Source organism: Squalius cephalus (genome assembly GCF_949319135.1).
Source record: "Squalius cephalus genome assembly, chromosome: 15".
NCBI lineage: Eukaryota > Metazoa > Chordata > Actinopteri > Cypriniformes > Leuciscidae > Squalius > Squalius cephalus.
Window position 1 is genome coordinate 27,132,564 of NC_137136.1, and position 18,926 is coordinate 27,151,489.

The window sequence follows — 18,926 nt, forward strand, 5'->3', positions numbered from 1 at the left end:
TCTTAGACATCCAGAAGACGTCCTCACAGGAGCCAGAATGAAAGTTTTTTTGACGTCTTTTCTGGACATTGTATTGACGTAAATTAAAGACGTGCTACAGACGTCATTCTTAGACATCCAGAAGACGTCCTCACAGGAGCCAGAATGAAAGTTTTTTTTACGTCTTTTCTGAACATTCTATAGAGTAAAGACTTGCTACAGACGTAATTGTTAGACATCTAAAGGCATTCAGAATAAAAGACGTGTTATCTGTATTAGAAATGTCAAAGTCTGTTAAAGACCCATACTGACATGGAAATCCTATATGTGCATTTTTCAAGGATCCAACTTTAAAAAAATATTTACAAATATTTACAAAACAGTGGCAGTGAGGGAGCTAGTTCTCACTGAGAAAAACCCAGTTACTCATTGTTAATGGTTTTCGTGTCATGAAACTGCAGACACACAGACCATAGACCTAAATAAGATTTTAAAGAATATTGATAATATTGAATATTCAATTGAATAAATGTGTAGTGTATATACTTGCATTTGTATATCTTAACAATATAACTGTAATAAACTGCTTACCATTTTCCTGTAAAACAAACTAATCACTCCCAGAAATCAACTATTGAAATCTCAAAATATATTTTTATTACTATTTTGTTCTGCTGGACCAAAACTTAACAGCCGGAAGACTAAAGTATAAATTAACACAATACAACTTAAAAGCCTGAACAGTAAAGTTGTAAATTAACACAATTTCCATTTAAATAATCTATAAAATGTTGTTAAAACAATATAACACAACAATTAACAAAATATGGCTGCTATAAGGTTCACAAGCTTCATTTATAGCAGCAAGCAGTTTCAGATGATCGGCTACAGACTTTATTTGGGCCTCTGTTGCAGCTGGGTCCCATTTCATGACAGCAGCTACAATCAAAGCAAAAAAATCCACATGTTAAATAAATAAATACAAATGCCACTGTTGTGGTTTAGCTTATAGCAGATACATAGTTGAAAATTTGAGTACTCGAATCAATTCAATGAAATAAATCACAAATCAAGTAAAATTACATCAAGCCTGATATAAGGCATTCCACATACATACACACACACACACACATACAGGTGCTGGTCATAAAATTAGAATATCATCAAAAAGTTTATTTATTTCAGTAATTCCGTTAAAAAAGTGAAACTTGTATATTATATAGACTCATTACATACAAAGTGAGATATCTCAAGCCTTTATTTGTTATAATTTTGATTATTATGGCTTACAGCTTATGAAAACCACAAAATCAAAATCTCAGAAAATTAGAATATTAGCCTACATGAAATCACACAGTAATTACACAGTAATCCCATGGTCATTGAACCAGGTTTTGGTTCTTTTGGCAGTGTGGGCCGGTGCAAATCCTGCTGGAAAATGAAGGAAGCATGAAGTGCTCTGAAAATGTCCTGGTAGACGGCTGCGTTGACTCTGGATCTAATAAAGCACAGTGGACCAAAGTCCTCTTTTCTGATGAGAGCAAATTTTGCATCTCATTTGGAAACCAAGGTCCCAGAGTCTGGAGGAAGAATGGAGAGGCACACAATCCAAGATGCTTGAAGTCCAGTATGAAGTTTCCACAGTCTGCGTTGGTTTGGGGAGCCATGTCATCGGCTGGTGTTGGTCCACTGTGCTGTCCACTCAACGCAGCCGTCCACCAGGACATTTCCAGAGCACTTCATGCTTCCTTCAGCAGACAAGCTTTATGGAGATGCTTCCTTCATTTTCCAGCAGGATTTGCACCGGCCCACACTGCCAAAATAACCAAAACCTGGTTCAATGACCATGGGATTACTGTGTAATTACTGTGTGATTTCATGTAATATTCTAATTTTCTGAGATTTTGATTTTGTGGTTTTCATAAGCTGTAAGCCATAATCATCAAAATTATAACAAATAAAGGCTTGAGATATCTCACTTTGCATGTAGTGAGTCTATATAATATACAAGTTTCACATTTTTAACGGAATTACTGAAATAAATCAACTTTTTGATGATATTCTAATTTTATGACCAGCACCTGTATAGGTGCCATTTACAACTTCATGCGATTTTGGTGATCGGATAGCTATATGATCTTAAAAAGACCAGGTGTAAATGCCCTCCGAAACGCATTCGTGACGCATTTGAATCTGATTGCTCAAACCACTTCAGGAGGTGGTCTGGGCCGCATTCCAGAAGAAACTGGACAAGTGTATATGCATCTGGTTGTTGAAACCACATGTAAATTTTACTCCTCCCAAAAACGCTCTAAAATAAATGTGTGAGAGCATGTTATAGGCTACAGTATATGTCATGTTATAGCCAGCCTATACTGCAGCATCGCCGCTGACCATCTAACGTTATTCATTAATCAACGTGCAAACTATCGCAAATCAAAGTGAAAGTAAGTCCCCGATGCTTAACACACAGTTATCATCATTAAAAGTAAAGAAACAAAATAATCTTACCAGGGCTGTTGCCTCTCTCTCTTATTGTGGTCTTTGATTTAGAAATTTTAACGGATGATCAATAAAATGCAGTTCATATCTGTTGCTTTCGGTGACGTGAACGCCATTAAATTTGCATAGAGAGGGAATCGAAGATCGGATTTATATCCGTTTTGCAAAAACACATTTATGTGACCAGGTGTAAATGGAATTGTTGTGATAAAACAGATAGCTATCCGATCTGAGAAAACGCATCAAGTGGCCAGGTTTAAACAGCCCCATACACACACACACACACACACACACACACATATTAGGGGTGTAAGTTAACGGTTCACAAAATTCATGGTTCGGTTCAATACGATACACTTGTGTCATGGTTCGGTACGTTTTCGATACAGGAAAAAGAAAGAAATGCCAGAGAAATTTCCTTGATTTAAAATTTTTAACTTTTTTTTTGTATTAAACGTAACATCATAAAGTATGAATTTTTTTTTTACTTTGAGGAATGATGAAGCTATAATTGACTCTTAGAAGCATGTAAAACAGCTCCTTGAAAAAAATGAAATGTAATATTGTAGTTATAAACAAAGGTTTATTTTAGTTCAGATTAACATTTGAGGGCAGTAATTTTATTCATGTCAAAATAAAACCAACGTAATGTAACTTGAAAGCATTATAGCCTACTATTCCTGCCACACTTCCATGGTTACAGTTAGTTTTACTACAGTAAATCCATGGTGAATGTTGCTGATATGTGGACACTGGATTGTTCATTCATGGCACAATGTTTCCACGTCAGCGCTGTTTGATCCGTTAATAACAGAGAAATATGAATGCTTCTCACTAGATCTCGCAGCGATGTTATTACTTCAGTGGGGATCTCTTAGCGCCGTGTAGTAACAGTGTCACTTGATCAAGATCGGCTCGTAGCGCGTCTATGTTGCACGTCACCACGTATGCTCACTATTGGTCGACGCTTGTCATGTGTGTGATGCGTGATGACGTGCAACACAGAAGCGCTACGCAAAAACACTACGAGGCCCAGAGAGAAGGAAATGAATAGTAGAATAAAGTCGTTATTTTTGTTTGTTTTTGCGCACAAAAAGTATTCTCGTCGCTTGATAAACTTAAGATTGAGCCACTGGAGTCACTTGGACTATATTAACGATCTCTTTAATAACTTTTCTGGGCCAGCAAGTTTCAATCACTTAGAAGCCTATGGAGGAGTGATCAGCTCTCAGATTTAATCAAAAATATCTTAATTTGTGTTCCGAAGATGAACGAAGGTCTTACAGGGTTGGAACAACATGAGGGTGAGTAATTACTGACAGAATTTTCATTTTTGGGTGAACTAACCCTTTAACTATCTATACCATATTGAATTGCATAGCATCATATTTTTGCAATGCGTTGTATCGAAATCGAATCGCACCGGATCGTAATAAAAGTGAATCGTATTGCATTGCATCGGTAGCTGGCAGCTGCTTATATGTATCATTAATGTATTGTATCGTTGGCTATGCATCGAGATGCGTATCGTATCGGCCTCAGTTATGTAGATGCACATCCCTAATTCCTACATAGGAAAAGTAACTACATTTTACATACTGTGAATCGCTTTTGCATCGAAAATCGCAATTGTATCGAATTATGACATTTTCTTAATTCCTAATATAAACACATACATATAGTACTTTGGAGACCAATTGTGTTGAAATAACATTGAGACAAAGGAGGTAGAGGACGAATACTCACTTCTCTTGGTAGCTGTTCTGATGAATGATGGATCCTGACCACAGAAAGATAAAAGAGAGAGGTAAAAGGGGGGAATTAATTAGCATGGGTCACATTTCATTCGTTTGTCTGGTATCTAAAACTTAGCCTATGTCTGATAGAAAAATGTGCATCACCAAAAGAAGGAACATGTAGATTAACACAGTGGATCTGTCCAAACGGTAATCGTTTTAATAACGTTGTCATCTGTACAAAGAAAAAACTCTTCCGTTTTTAGTACATTGTTGATGTGTAAAAGTTCCTTAAGTTTGTGTGTTCTTGACGTCTTTTCTTTTAACCCTGCAGGTAGTTACATTAACGCATCTATTAATAAAAGTTTTACCTATGGAACTTCGGTATGATGAAAATGTGTGTAATATAGCAAACCCAAACAAACAACTAAATTATTCTATGTTAATTTTAACTCTTCCACCATATCTACTTTAAAATGAAACACAGGAACTTGCCATCCTAGGTCACATTACCATAAATATAAAATTACTATAAGATAAAATGACTTCAGTTAATTTACCATCAGATGCATGTCCCCCTTTGCTAACCCTTTTGTGGAAGGGCTCTTTGTGAAGGGATTTAGATGTTTGCTTCGAACACCCCTTTAATTGTACATTTATTAAATCACATGCAAAGGTTTATAAATAATACTAGGTAAAGGAGAGCAAACTGATTCCCCCTTCATTTTATCTACCTTATGCCGACCGAAAGGTATATGATTTTCTTTCTTCAGATGAAAACACATATTTTAGAAAAAATAAACTAGACTTTTAGAAATATTATCCATCTCTTGTGTTTGTGTGTCAAATAATGCAAGTGAATAGACACCAAAATGCTGAAGGTCGAAAAAGTCCAAGAGCATTGTAAAGCTCACATGATAAGTGCAGAAAACATCTTGTGTGAACAACACAGCAAACTGTGAGTAGGCTGTATGAAGTTTCTGGCGTATGCACTTGCATTATATTGGCTTACAATAATGGATAATTTTTCAAAAAATCTTTGTGGAAAGAAAGTCAGATATATATCTGGAATGGCACGAGAGAAGAAAAAAAGAGATCATTTTTTAATTTCGGAGTGCATTGTGCCTTTAAAATTGACTGCGGATTTAAATACTGGGTAACTCTTTATTTCGATAGTCCACTTTAGACATTCTACTAACTATAAGTAACTTTGCAACTACATGTCAACTATCCGTCATTAGAGTATTAGTAGACTGTCTGCTTAATATTTGCTAACACTCTGTATTGTTGGTCCCCTAACAGACATTCTACTGACTATAAGTTACTCGGCAACTACAAGTCAACTTATTCTCCTAACCCGAATCCTAACATCTAAACTTAACCTGCCAGTCTATTGACTGTCTACTACAGCCTACAAATACTCTAATGAGAGTTAGTTGACATGTTAGTGAAAGTGGACTATCGAAATAAAGTGTAACCAGATACTGCAGTGGATACTTACTAGTGATGGACTTGTTTCTCTGTTGGTGCCTATTCTGCTCCGTAAGTCCAATGCTTGATCTAAAAATATATTTAAAAAAAAAAAGTGTGTTAATAGGATTATTGATCGCGTAACATATAGGACCATTTTTTAATGTTCCATAAGTGTTATATAAATCTGGAGAACCCTTACTAAAAATTAACATTGTTTTGCGACACTAACCAAATGGTAATAAATTATTGTAATACGTAAAATAGGAAAGAGGCCGCACTATGCATAAACTTTTATTTGCAAAAACACGTTTCGGCGCGTGCCTTCATCAGTTTGCACGCGCCGAAACGCATTTTTGCAAATAAAAGTTTATGCATAGTGCGGCCTCTTTTCTATTTTACGTATTACAATTATCCAGGCCAGCACTCTAAAAGTTTATTAATATATGCAGTGAAAACTGCTCCTATACTCACTTAATAAATTATTGTAATCAATCCACCATAAAAACATGGTTTCTACTACACTATAAAAAACATGGTTAATTTAGCAAATGTCCTTAAAGGATTAGTTCACCTTAAAGTTGAAAATTGTGTCATCATTTACTCACCCATAAGTTGTTTTAAACCTGTATGAATTTCTTTCTTCTGCTGAACACAAAGAAAGATATTTTGAAGAATGTCGGTAAACAGACAGACTTGGGTCCCATTGACTTCCATAGTAGGAAAAAAAAGTTACCCAAGTTACAGACATTCTTCAAAATATATTTCTTTGTGTTCAGCAGAAGAAAGAATTCATACAGGTTTGAAACAACTTGAGGTTGAGTAAATGATGACACAATTTTCAACTTTGAGGTGAACTAATCCTTTAAAAGAACAGCACATAAAAAAAAAAAAAAAAAGTTATCTTATTATGTAGCTTAGCCTACTCACCCATATGTTCGAAATTGTATGAGTTTCTTATCTAGAACCATCATTAAGATATCTTGAAAAATGCCTTTTATTTTTGTCATAGGCTACAATGAATACAGTTGTTTTATTCCCAAAATTCTTGTGTTTCACAAAAGTAAGTTTGAAAATACTTTCATTTTGAAAGACATTTGTTTTGGGTCAGCTAGGCCTGTAAACTCAAGAAGATAAAGCTTGTCTGGAGGGTTTGAATTAGTGCATTTGAGCAGATTCACATGTTCTGCCTCTATTTCACATGTTCTGCCTCTATTTCACGTGCATTTTATGACAATACTCACCGCATCTGAACATCGTGTGGCTGGATAATATTTATTCCCCAAATGCCTGGATCATGAAGGAAACACACACATACACATCAATATTAGTTATTTGTTTTACTTAATAACGAGACATTTGCAAAAGCTTGCAAAATTGACTCACCAGCTCCAAAACATATTATTACGAAATTTAACTAATCGGTTAGCCATCCCGCGATCAATAGATTCATAAGCCTAGTTTGCAGATAGTATAAGACTGTGACAGTTCCTTTCTGTCTAAAGATACAAAATATATTCTCAGTTCACTCGTTGTAAAGCTCCCATGCTGAGTTTAATTTTTTATCATAAGTTAGACAAGTTAACTTACACATGCTAGCAGCACATAACATTAATACATTGGAATACCGTATGCACTAATAATATTGCTCTAATCGCGTTTAGATTCTCAATTTAATACACTTTATCTTGATGTAACGTTAGTAACGTTAGAATTTGTATAAAATAAAGTTTTACCTTCCGTAGATTGCAATATGTCCGTTGTTAAAATTCTTTGTCCATATTCCTGTTCTTCATTTACATCCAGCAACACCCAGCAACTCGGTCAAAATAAACATTTAGCAGTCCGATGAAAAATAATCCATGTTTTAAACGATGTAAATCCCACAGAATAGGCAAATATTGAAGATCCCATAGACAGTAGGGAAGATCCCGCGCAGCAGCAAAGCAAACACCGACTCACTCAACTGACGTTTATTCAAACTTGACTCGTAAAGGCGGCGGCGCGCATAGTTGTCATTGGCTAGATTCCTGGATGACAGTCAGAATAAACAGAGAATAACCAATCATGCTCAAAACAGCTAGGAGAGACAGCCAATAGTGTGGCAACATTGCAATTACAGGAAAATATGAATATAATACACACACACACACACACACACACACACACACACACACACACATATATATATATATTATGTATGTGCTATTTATTTGGTTGTATTTGTAGGCTGGCTGTTATATTTAATCAATTGGTTAAATTGTTTTTTCATTGCATTGCATGATTAAAAATTAAACAATAAAAATGAAAGATTAAAAATACTGTAATAACTTACAGTAACTGACCATATATAATATTTATTTACCACTGTTCTGAAATAGTGCAATTTAATAGAGCAAACAGTATATTAAACAGAGCAAACACTGCATATATTCATATACAATTCTGTATGTAGATCTATATGAAAATCTAATGAATTGGTATCATGGTGGTGACAGTTACATTCATGTGACCCATAATGACCCTTTTACACTTTCACAAATTCTTGACCTTTCCTTTAGAAACACTCATATGCCTAATAATGTCAACATCCCTTTTCATCCTGTGTGGCACTGGTACACAACCTGTTGGTTTAGAGTTAATCCTCTGTCCAACGCAACATTTTGGTAACATTGGCATACAAGTTACAACATAATACCCCGGGTTTCACACTTCACAGGCAAGCCTGTAGTCCCAGACTAAAATGCATGTTTGAGCAGTATTACCTGAGAGCAACTTGTACAGGCATATCTTATGTTTATCTTGTTTTGTCTCAAGATGCATGCCAGTAATGTTTTTTTTTTCTAAGGCACATTTTTAAAAGCTATAATTAAATACCCAAATTGAACTAAGGACAAATCCTGGCTTTATCTAAACCCTGTCTGTGAAACCGGGTCTGGGTTAGAAATTAAGGGTTAAGGTTAACCCTAACCCTAACCTTAAGACTTGTCTACAGACTTTTATTTAATAGCATGGTGTTAACTGCAGTGGTTAGGCCTTTAGCATTGATAAAGGACAAAAATCTTCTCACTGTGACAGTCTGTTTAGTAAAGATTGTTTGTATGGATTGTCCCTAAACTAGAGCTATTGATGCATTCAAGACATACCTAGTATCATAAAGATCGTATTTACAAATTGAACACACATGAACGCAGCCACAATGATGAAAATATGAGTAGGAATCTTGGGATTTTCTTTAATCCACAATCTCGAGTTATGAGTGTGTCAGTGAGAAACATTGTGGAATACCACAATACTTGGGTATTTAGCAGTTACATTGTCAGGCTTTTCTATTTACGATGAAGTAAGCTAATGCCTGCACAAAATATGACAGTGTTATAGTATAACAATATAAAATGTAGGCTAATGATAAATTTTACAGTGGCTTCATAAATTAATTTAAAACATAAAAAAAAAAAAAAAGTAAAACCTCATGAATACAAACTTCCCAGGAGGACTTAAAAGCACCATGTGTCATGTGTGCATCATGAACCCTGTTGGTGTCTGACCAGCAAGATCAATTTAACAGTTAATGATATAGTCCGTAACAGTCAGTTAATTAATTTACAGATATTGTTTGTCATTTTGTTCTGAACTAGTTCTGGCTGTCAGTCATTGATTGTTGCTGGATTTCAACTGACGTCCAGATTATAGTCAGTATGAACGTCTGTTCTCAACTAGTTCTGGCTGTCAGTGGACGTTTAGATTATGGCCATATTGGACATCTTTATTCACGTCTTTTATGGACTGTTTCTGGATGTCAACGGACGTCCAGATTATAGTCAGTATGAGCGTCTTTTCTGAACTAGTTCTGGCTGTCAGTGGACGTTTAGATTATGGCCGGATTGGACATCTTTATACACGTCATTTATGGACTGTTTCTGGATGTCAACGGACATCCAGATTATAGTCAGTATGAACATCTTTTCTGAACTAGTTCTGGCTGTCAGTGGACATTTAGATTATGGCCGGATTGGACATCTTTATTCACGTCATTTATGGACTGTTTCTGGATGTCAACGGACGTCCAGATTATAGTCAGTATGAACGTCTGTTCTCAACTAGTTCTGGCTGTCAGTGGACGTTTAGATTATGGCCGGATTGGACATCTTTATTCACGTCATTTATGGACTGTTTCTGGATGTCAACGGACGTCCAGATTATAGTCAGTATGAACGTCTTTTCTGAACTAGTTCTAGCTGTCAGTGGACGTTTAGATTATGGCCGGATTGGACATCTTTATTCACGTCATTTATGGACTGTTTCTGGATGTCAACGGACGTCCAGATTATAGTCAGTATGAACGTCTTTTCTGAACTAGTTCTGGCTGTCTGTTTAGATTATGGCCATATTGGACATCTTTATTCACGTCTTTTATGGACTGTTTCTGGATGTCAACGGACGTCCAGATTATAGTCAGTATGAACGTCTTTTCTGAACTAGTTCTGGCTGTCTGTGGACGTTTAGATTATGGCCATATTGGACATCTTTATTTACGTCTTTTATGGACTGGGATGTTAATGGACGTCCAGATTATAGCCAGTATGAACGTCTTTTCTGAACTAGTTCTGGCTGTCTGTGGACGTTTAGATTATGGCCGGATTGGACATCTTTATTCTCGTAATTTATGGACTGTTTCTGGATGTCAACGGACGTCCAGATTATAGTCAGTATGAACGTCTTTTCTGAACTAGTTCTGGCTGTCAGTGGACGTTTAGATTATGGCCGGATTGGACATCTTTATTCACGTCATTTATGGACTGTTTCTGGATGTCAACGAAAGTCCAGATTATAGCCAGTATGAACGTCTTTTCTGAACTAGTTCTGGCTGTCTGTGGACGTTTAGATTATGGCCGGATTGGACATCTTTATTCTCGTAATTTATGGACTTTTTCTGGATGTCAACGGACGTCCAGATTATAGTCAGTATGAACGTCTTTTCTGAACTAGTTCTGGCTGTCTGTGGACGTTTAGATTATGGCCGGATTGGACATCTTTATTCTCGTAATTTATGGACTGTTTCTGGATGTCAACGGACGTCCAGATTATAGTCAGTATGAACGTCTTTTCTGAACTAGTTCTGGCTGTCTGTGGACGTTTAGATTATGGCCGGATTGGACATCTTTATTCTCGTAATTTATGGACTGTTTCTGGATGTCAACGGACGTCCAGATTATAGTCAGTATGAACGTCTTTTCTGAACTAGTTCTGGCTGTCAGTGGACGTTTAGATTATGGCCGGATTGGACATCTTTATTCACGTCATTTATGGACTGTTTCTGGATGTCAACGAAAGTCCAGATTATAGCCAGTATGAACGTCTTTTCTGAACTAGTTCTGGCTGTCTGTGGACGTTTAGATTATGGCCAGATTGGACATAATTTCTCAGTGTCATTAATTTACTAATTCTGGCTGTCAATGGACGTTCAGATCATGGCCTGGACGGGCGGACTTGATATCAACCTGTTTTGTACGTCCACAGACGTCGCTTGCTCAGTGGGTACACACTCTGCGTGGGGCGGCACAGCGGCAGCTCAGCAAATCATATAGCCTATTTTGTGAATTGTTCATTCCCGAATGCCACACATTTTGCCGCCCTTACAAAAGTGCCGCTCTAGGCAATTGCTGGACGCGCCGGCCCTGATTATCCTGTGTATAGGCTATATATCTTATTTAAGTAGGCCTAGCATAATTAAAATAATATACAGGGGCGATTTGTCAGTGAAAAACGAAACTTGGAGACATTGCAGGTACAACAACAATTTATTGTTATTTATTAACAACATAAATGCATTTAAACAAGTCGTGCGTGCGTGCGTGCGTGCGGAAACGGAACTCCTCCAAGTCTGCAAGTCCAAAAATACAATTATGGAGAGATTACTACATTTTATTTAATTAAATTAATTTATGGTGAGATTATTATATTTTCATGTCATTCTGTGTTAATTTTGACCACGAACCATGCGCTGCACTTTAATTCAGCGCGTGCAGCACAGCAGAAATAGACTCGGCGCGGAAACGATCTCTGCACTGCTGTATACGCACTGCACCTGGAACGGATCGCCGGACCGCATCCGTGTGCAGTGTGAAAGCTCTAACTTGTTAACATGGTGCGGAAAAAGTATATGTGTAACGGGCGTGACACTGATGCTTTTTCTGTCAGTGGTACCGGCTACATGCGAGAAGTAGCAGTACGCAAGAAAAAGTGCAGGTACGCTTAAGAGTAAAATGTAGAAGTGCCGGTACTGCGTACCGGTGAGTACCGCCCCACTTCGAGCACTGAAACTAAACATTTAGACTATTTTAGCACAAATTATGAGCTTGACGATTTTTTATAGTTCTCGACAAAATTAGAATATATTAAACGTTTTGGGGGTTTTTTTGAAGAAAAGTTTTGGGTGGGCCTGTTGAAAAGTGGGTGGGCCTTGGCCCGTCAGGCCCACCCATAACGCCGTGCCTGGTGCAGTGTGAAAGCTTTACCTGTTAACATGGGTGCGAAAAAAAAAAACGCACTGTAAACGCACTGTAAACGGACTACGGAGTATATGTGAAACGGGCGTGACTGACGCTTATATATTATATACGCTGACATGTGTATGCTTATTAATCTTCGAGGCATTTAGCTGTGAGTGAGGTCTCCCACACTGCTTAATCCATTGTCGGCATCTTTCCGCTTGGGTCTTGGGCTTTGGAAAGGCGAAAAAAACGACCCCTCCCTCTAAACTTTTTTGTCAGACTTGCAGGTGCCATAGGCGCATCGTTTCACCATGTGCTGAAATCGCAATGTTTGACGGAGGTCCTTCTCCTTAGTTACAGTTGTTGAGCTAGGATTGGACGAGGACCGTTCGAGGGCGGGGTTTTGCGAACGGTCAATTGATTTGAATTGAATAGATGAGAAACTACATCACTTTAACTCTCCCCTTGCTTTAAAGGGTTACTTCAGGATTTAGCATTAAGCTTTGTATTAGTAGAAAACCTGTAGTATTTTCGAATTACCATGCTTTCCACCCTCATATCCCCCTGAGACAAGAGATTTATGTATTTTTTGTCTGGAAAAAATCCTCCGATGACGCAAAAATCGTCATTTTGCGTCATCGGAGGATTTTCTGGACAGAGGCTAAAGACTACAGCCAGTAGATGGCGTTGTTCCGCATGTTTTCAGCCCGCCCATAGGGGGATCTCACTCACAGAATGTACACAGTGTCACTGTCAGCCTCTTTCATTGGAAGCTAAGCTAGCAGGCTCTTGTTCTGTGGAGAAAGCTGAATAGTAGGAGAAAGCTGAGTAAGTAACCATCCTCCTTTTCCCGGACTTGTCCGGCGGGCGAGATCGTTCAAAATGTCCGGGATTCAGCTTTTGCTTTCTGCGGTCGCCATTCATTGTTTACATGCACACCTTTCAATCTAACTGAATTCATTCCGATTGGTGAATGTGAATGTAGTGTTTACATGAACGCTAAACAAGTGATGGGTTGATGTGCGTTTTACCATTGCTAAGAAAAATTCCCGCTCCTCCGTGAGAGATGCGAGACCCGGCGCGTCTCAGTAATGACGCCACCGCCCTCGCGCTGTTCTCCCGCGGCCGTCAGCCTCGTCCTGCTCGCCACAGTAAGCATGATGAATGGCCACTGTAGAACGCAAAAGCCGAATCCCGGACATTTTGTACGATCTCTAAATCCCTCGCAAACTCATCACGTAGGCTAGCTTTGTTGTTTACAACTGCGCACTCTTACCGGTAGGCGTGGCCTCCTAAGGCAGCGAAGCAAGTGCATTCTGGGAGTTGTTGTCTTTCATTCACATAAGCCAAAAATACATTTTCTGGCTTTTCTCAGTCTAGAAAGCTCCAAATTCAAAAATTTCTTCACATTTCTTCTACTTAAATGACCTATTTTAAATACACATTCATCTTCCCAGAGGTGAAGTATCCCTTTAAGTAAATTGTGTTCTATAAGCCCTTGCTGATTAAAAAGTTGAAGCATATCCCCCCCTTAGTTGTATGGTGCGATTTAATTATTTTTATAATGTTACTAGAATGGGCTCTCTTTTGTTCTGTTCATATTTGGGGCTTAAGAAGTAAATGTAAATATAACATTCAGAATATATTGCCAGATAGTCTGTTTCCTTCCTTTTCTCCTTTTTTATTTGTTCTTTTTAATGTTTTGGACCAGGCAGTCTGTGCTTGTTTGTGTGTGCTTAGAGAAACGAGTGTGGATGTGTGTGTTTGTCTATGTGTGTTGCTCTTCCATCCAATCCCTTGTCCCTCTCTCTTATCTATTTCTGAATGACTATGGTTAAAGGCTTATTAGTTATTCACTTAAATATTAGGAGTCTACCTCATAAAATTGACCTTCTTAGAGCATGGCTCTCTTATAACAAACCTGCTGTTATTACTCTGTCTGAAACCTGGTTAAATAGTAATGTACGTGATGATGAAATAAGTCTTGATGGCTATAATGTATATAGAGCAGACAGAGGCAGTCGTGGTGGAGGAGTTGTCATCTTCTGAACTTATTATTGCAAGTGAAAGCCCCATGCACTTTGAATGTCTTTTTGTTAGAATATGTTTTCATCAAAACAAACGGTTGATCATAGGAAACATATACAGACCTCCTAATTCTCCATCCGAATCAACAAATAATATTCTTAGTACTATTAATTCTTTAAATTGTTTTGACGAAATTATAATATTGGGAGATTTCAATCGAAACTGGCTTGATAGGTCCTCTTTGAAAGAGAGGAATCAGTTTGAAAAGCCTAAATCTTACTCAACTAATACGGGAGCCCACCAGAGTGGAGGGGAACTCCAGATCTCTCTTAGACTGGATCCTGGTCACGCATCCCAATAGGATTGCTGATTCAGGTGTTTTATCTGATTGCTTCAGTGACCACTCAGTTATCTTTTGTATCTGGAAACTAAGGTTACCTCGTCTGCCACCTAAAATTATCAAGGTAAGACAATTTAAAAATATGAATAATGATGCATTTATTCAAGATTTGTTATGTATTAACTGGAACAGGATGGAATTAATTCCTTATGTTGATGATGCCTGGATTTTTTTTATACTGAGGTATTAAAAGTTATAGATAAACATGCACCATGGGCATCAGTCAAAGTGAAGGGTAGACATTTACCATGGATTGCAGGTGACTTAAACAGTGGTTCTCAATTCCAGTCCTCGGGACCCCTTGCTCTGCACATTTTGTATGTCTCTCTTATCTGACACACTCAGTTCAGTTCATGGAGTCTCTCCTAATGAGCTGATGATCTGGTTCAGGTGTGTTAAATAAGGGAGACATACAAAATGTGCAGAGCAGCGGGTCCCGAGGACTGGAATTGAGAACCACTGACTTAAGGTCCATCTCTTCCTTTCCACTCTTTAAGTCAGCCCTTTTAATTTACTTGCAACACTGTGACCAATGTAAATGTTTCCCTGGTGTATGATCTGTAATTTTTTTTTTTTTTCTTTCACTAATGCACCTTCTCTTTTATTAATGCCTTTAGTAAGAGATTATGTATGTATGTGTGCATGAGAGCATATGTGCATGCATGTGTACATGTGTATGTAGGTATGTAGGTATGTATGTATGTATGTTTGCGTGCATATGTGTATGTATATGTATATGGGTATGTATTGTTATAGATGTACAGTATGTATTGGGGCTATAAATTTGTTTGTTTTGGTGGCTTCGTCAAATATTCGTCAAATATGGTTCTCTCCTGTAATATCTTAATATCATACTATACTGTTTATGTGAATACACTTTGGACAGAGGTAGGACAGGTTGGGGTGGTTGGTTGTGAGGAAGAGCTTTAATATGTGCAAGTGTGTAAGTGTTTGGTGTTATCTTGAGGACCCCCTCGAAAACGAGATGTTCCATCTCAAGGGGTTATCCTCCAATAAAATGAATTTTTACAGCTTTTAATGGGAGTATAGTTGGGGAAATGTTAGATGAACAAGCATTGATTTGCCTTAATGATGGTAATGGTATAGGGTTGGATATAGTACATGGCCAAGAATCAGTGTTGGATCTCACTTTAGTTTCTAAAGATATGTATGGGAAAAGTTTGTGAGAAGTTTTAAAGGGGTCAGCTATTGGCAGTGACCGTTACCCTATATACTGTTATACTGGAATAGAGGTACAGATGTCAGATAAAGATTATATACCCAAATGGAAACTAAGGATTGTAGATTGGAAGAAATTTAAAATAGAAGGTAATAATAGATTAATTAAATTAGATTAACAAGATGTTGAAGTAGAAGAGTATAACACATAATTTGTAGTGCTATACATAATTCAACAATGGAGATAACTGGGAAGGTACTGAAATCAAAGAAACAAAGAAAAGGAAAGCAGTGCCATGATGGAATAATGAATGTGGAGATGCAGTAAACGAAAGGAATAATGCATTTAGAAAAGTTAAATTAACATTTGCTTTCTGTGATCTTGTTTGTTACAGAAAAGCTCAAGCAAAAGCAAATAACTATAAGAGTAGCAAAGAGCGTATTGGAAGGATTTTATTGGAACTCAATAGGATGAAAAACAGATCTCAGACATCTGGGATGATAAGGAAAATGGAAGGAATTAGAAAAAACAAAGATGTACCTGTGTTAAAATATGAAGGAAAAATGCTATATCTGACAGCAATAAATCTGAAATGTTACCCAAAGCATTTATTAAGATCCATAGTAATGAGAATCTATCAGAAGAGGAAAAGAGATCTAGGGAGATAGTTAAAAGAGAAAACCCTTATGTTCTAGACTAGAGAAATATAATGGAATTGAAAGTTCCATGGATGTTCAATTCTCTTTATTTGAACTTAAAAGAGGTACTGAAACATCCCCAGGGGAAGATGAGATATGCTACAGTATGATAGAACACCTTTCTGAAGAGGCTAGTCAAGTTATACTGAAACGATACAATAAAGTAACAGGATAACATGTATGCTCCCTTCTAGCTGGAAACATTCAATTGTTATTCCTATTAAAAAACATGGAAAGGATCAATCAGAAGTCACTAGCTATAGACCTATAGAACTAACATCAATTATGTGTAAAATTATGGAAAAATGGTGACTAAAAGATTAATGTATTTTATTGAAAGCAGAAACCTGTTCTCACCATATAAAGTGGATTTCAGCAAGGTCGAAATACTATGGATTCAGTGCTCTTTTGAATGTATTTGTAACCTAATAATATTTTCTAAGAATGTTGAGCCAAGTATGGGTAAATCTCTGTATGCTGACGATTGTCACGTTGTGTTTCAGGCAGGAAGACGAAGACAGACAGATCCAGTTAAGTATACTCAAGTTTAATCTTAATACCTCAGGCAGGCGATAGCAAACACAACTTAACATAATGGTGATCGGACAGGGAATGAAGGCAAGGGCACAACTTAAGTAATAAACACAAACGAGATGATTAACAGAACACAGCTGGTACAAATTAAGTAATAATGACGGTGACCATGGTAACAAAGGAGTGGTGGGAAAACTGAACAAAGGAAAACCTGTGACTAATGAAAACAAACTGAACATAATAGTGACATAACGTCCCCTCCGAGTAGGCGTGACCTCGCGCCGTGAGAACAACAACGTACAGATGAGGGAAGGAGGAAGGAGGGAGGGTGGAGGTTTTGGATGCGGGCAAGGAGCTGGAGAGGGGCTGGAAAGGAGCATGCAGAGACTCCACAGAGGAACAGATGGAGGGAGCATCCATGGGGACGAAGATGCTGGTTGGTTGATGACACAGACCCAGAGCATCCCAGAGCCAACAGCCCACGGCGAAGTATATAGAGGGAGGAGCCAAGATGTTGCTGGCAGGGCTGTCAACTTCTGGGTGACGACCGAGGGAGACTGAGCTGGTGGATCCAAAGGCGCAGACGGAAGACCGGCGGTACTGAGCGGAGTTGCTGGCACTGGAGACCAAGGCGCTGTCGCGGTGACGAGCGGTGGAGGTGGAGCAGGATTGCCCGAGGGCTGAGGCAAAGCCTGTGTGAGTGAGGACAGAGGCGACGCCAAGGGGAAGGAGGAACCTGCTGCAGCCTTTGGGGTGGAGGGGCGGAGTGCAACGGACGGCCCGCAAGTCCGTGGCTGGTTGAGGGTGATGAGAATGAGTGCTTCACTGGTATAGGCTGCACCATCCATGTCAGTGTTTCCGCGATCATTCCCCTGTGTGCTCTGGCACTGGTGAGAGCGTTTATTTCCTGAAAGAGCAACACAGGTGCGTTTGCGTCTTTTTCAAGATGTCATTCCGCCCGTGTGTTTCTGGATGTGGTTGTTCCCTGTCTCCCTGTGACGGTCACAATTGTTGCATCACGTGTTTGGGCTCACAGCACGCCGAAGCAGCTTTTGTGGATAGTTTGTATTCTTATTGCGGGAACATGACTGTCTCGGTGTTGAGATCAAGATTCGTCCGCGAAGGTGGAGTCCCCATTTCCACACCCCACCCTCGGGTGCCGTTTGAGTTGGGTGATCGTAGGATAGTGATGGAGTTTCTGCCCGGTAACCATTCCCCGTGGACTCCTCACGATTCCATCACACTGATACCGATGGATTCCTTTGTTGAGCGCACTGGCCTGTCTGTAATGGATGGGCCAGAGGTTCCATTGGAGGTTCCCCAGGAGGATAGGATGCCGACTGCAACATCGGAGGGTGAGCTGGGCTATGGAGATGATGACTCAGCTTGCATTGTCCCCTTCGGGGAGTACAACGTTGCCTGAGCCGGATCCACAGTTATAAGCTATGGAAGTGGTTCCCAAGTGGAATCCTCCACCGTGTCCCGCTCAGTCTTGGTAGGATGATTGGTTTCTCGGGTCAGACCATGCTGGTTCTCAGCCCGCCACCACAGTACCTTTCTTTCCCAAGGTGGATGGAGAACTGACTAGGTCGTGGATGGCACCTTTTACTGCTGGAAACGACCTGGACAGTTTCTCCCTCCTCACTACCATTGAAGGAGGAGCAGTGAGAGGTTACGTGGCTGTCCCTCCAGTGGAGCGGTCTGTCGCGGCACACCTGTGTCCGGCAGCCGCTGCATCTGGGTCGGGGAGCCTCGGTTCCCCTCGCAGGCCTGTGAGTTTTCGTCTGTTTGACGTCTGTTTCGTCTGTTACCAAATTGTCAGAAGAACAAATTTCTCTATTCCTCTATTGCATGCTTCCTCTCTGCATCCCATGGCGTTGTTACAGGTCTACCAGGCCAAAACAC

General features: G+C 38.9%; 1 long non-coding RNA gene across 1 annotated transcript; it reads right to left on the reverse strand.

Annotated features, from left to right (window-relative positions):
• Window positions 1–845: 845 nt before the first annotated feature.
• LOC307172737 lies at window positions 846–5,756 on the reverse strand. The gene is made up of 3 exons (XR_013823753.1): window positions 5,719–5,756; window positions 4,228–4,261; window positions 846–918 (listed from the first exon to the last, which is right to left on the reverse strand). It is a non-coding gene; the product is annotated as an uncharacterized lncRNA (long non-coding RNA).
• Between the last annotated feature and the right edge of the window lie 13,170 nt (window positions 5,757–18,926).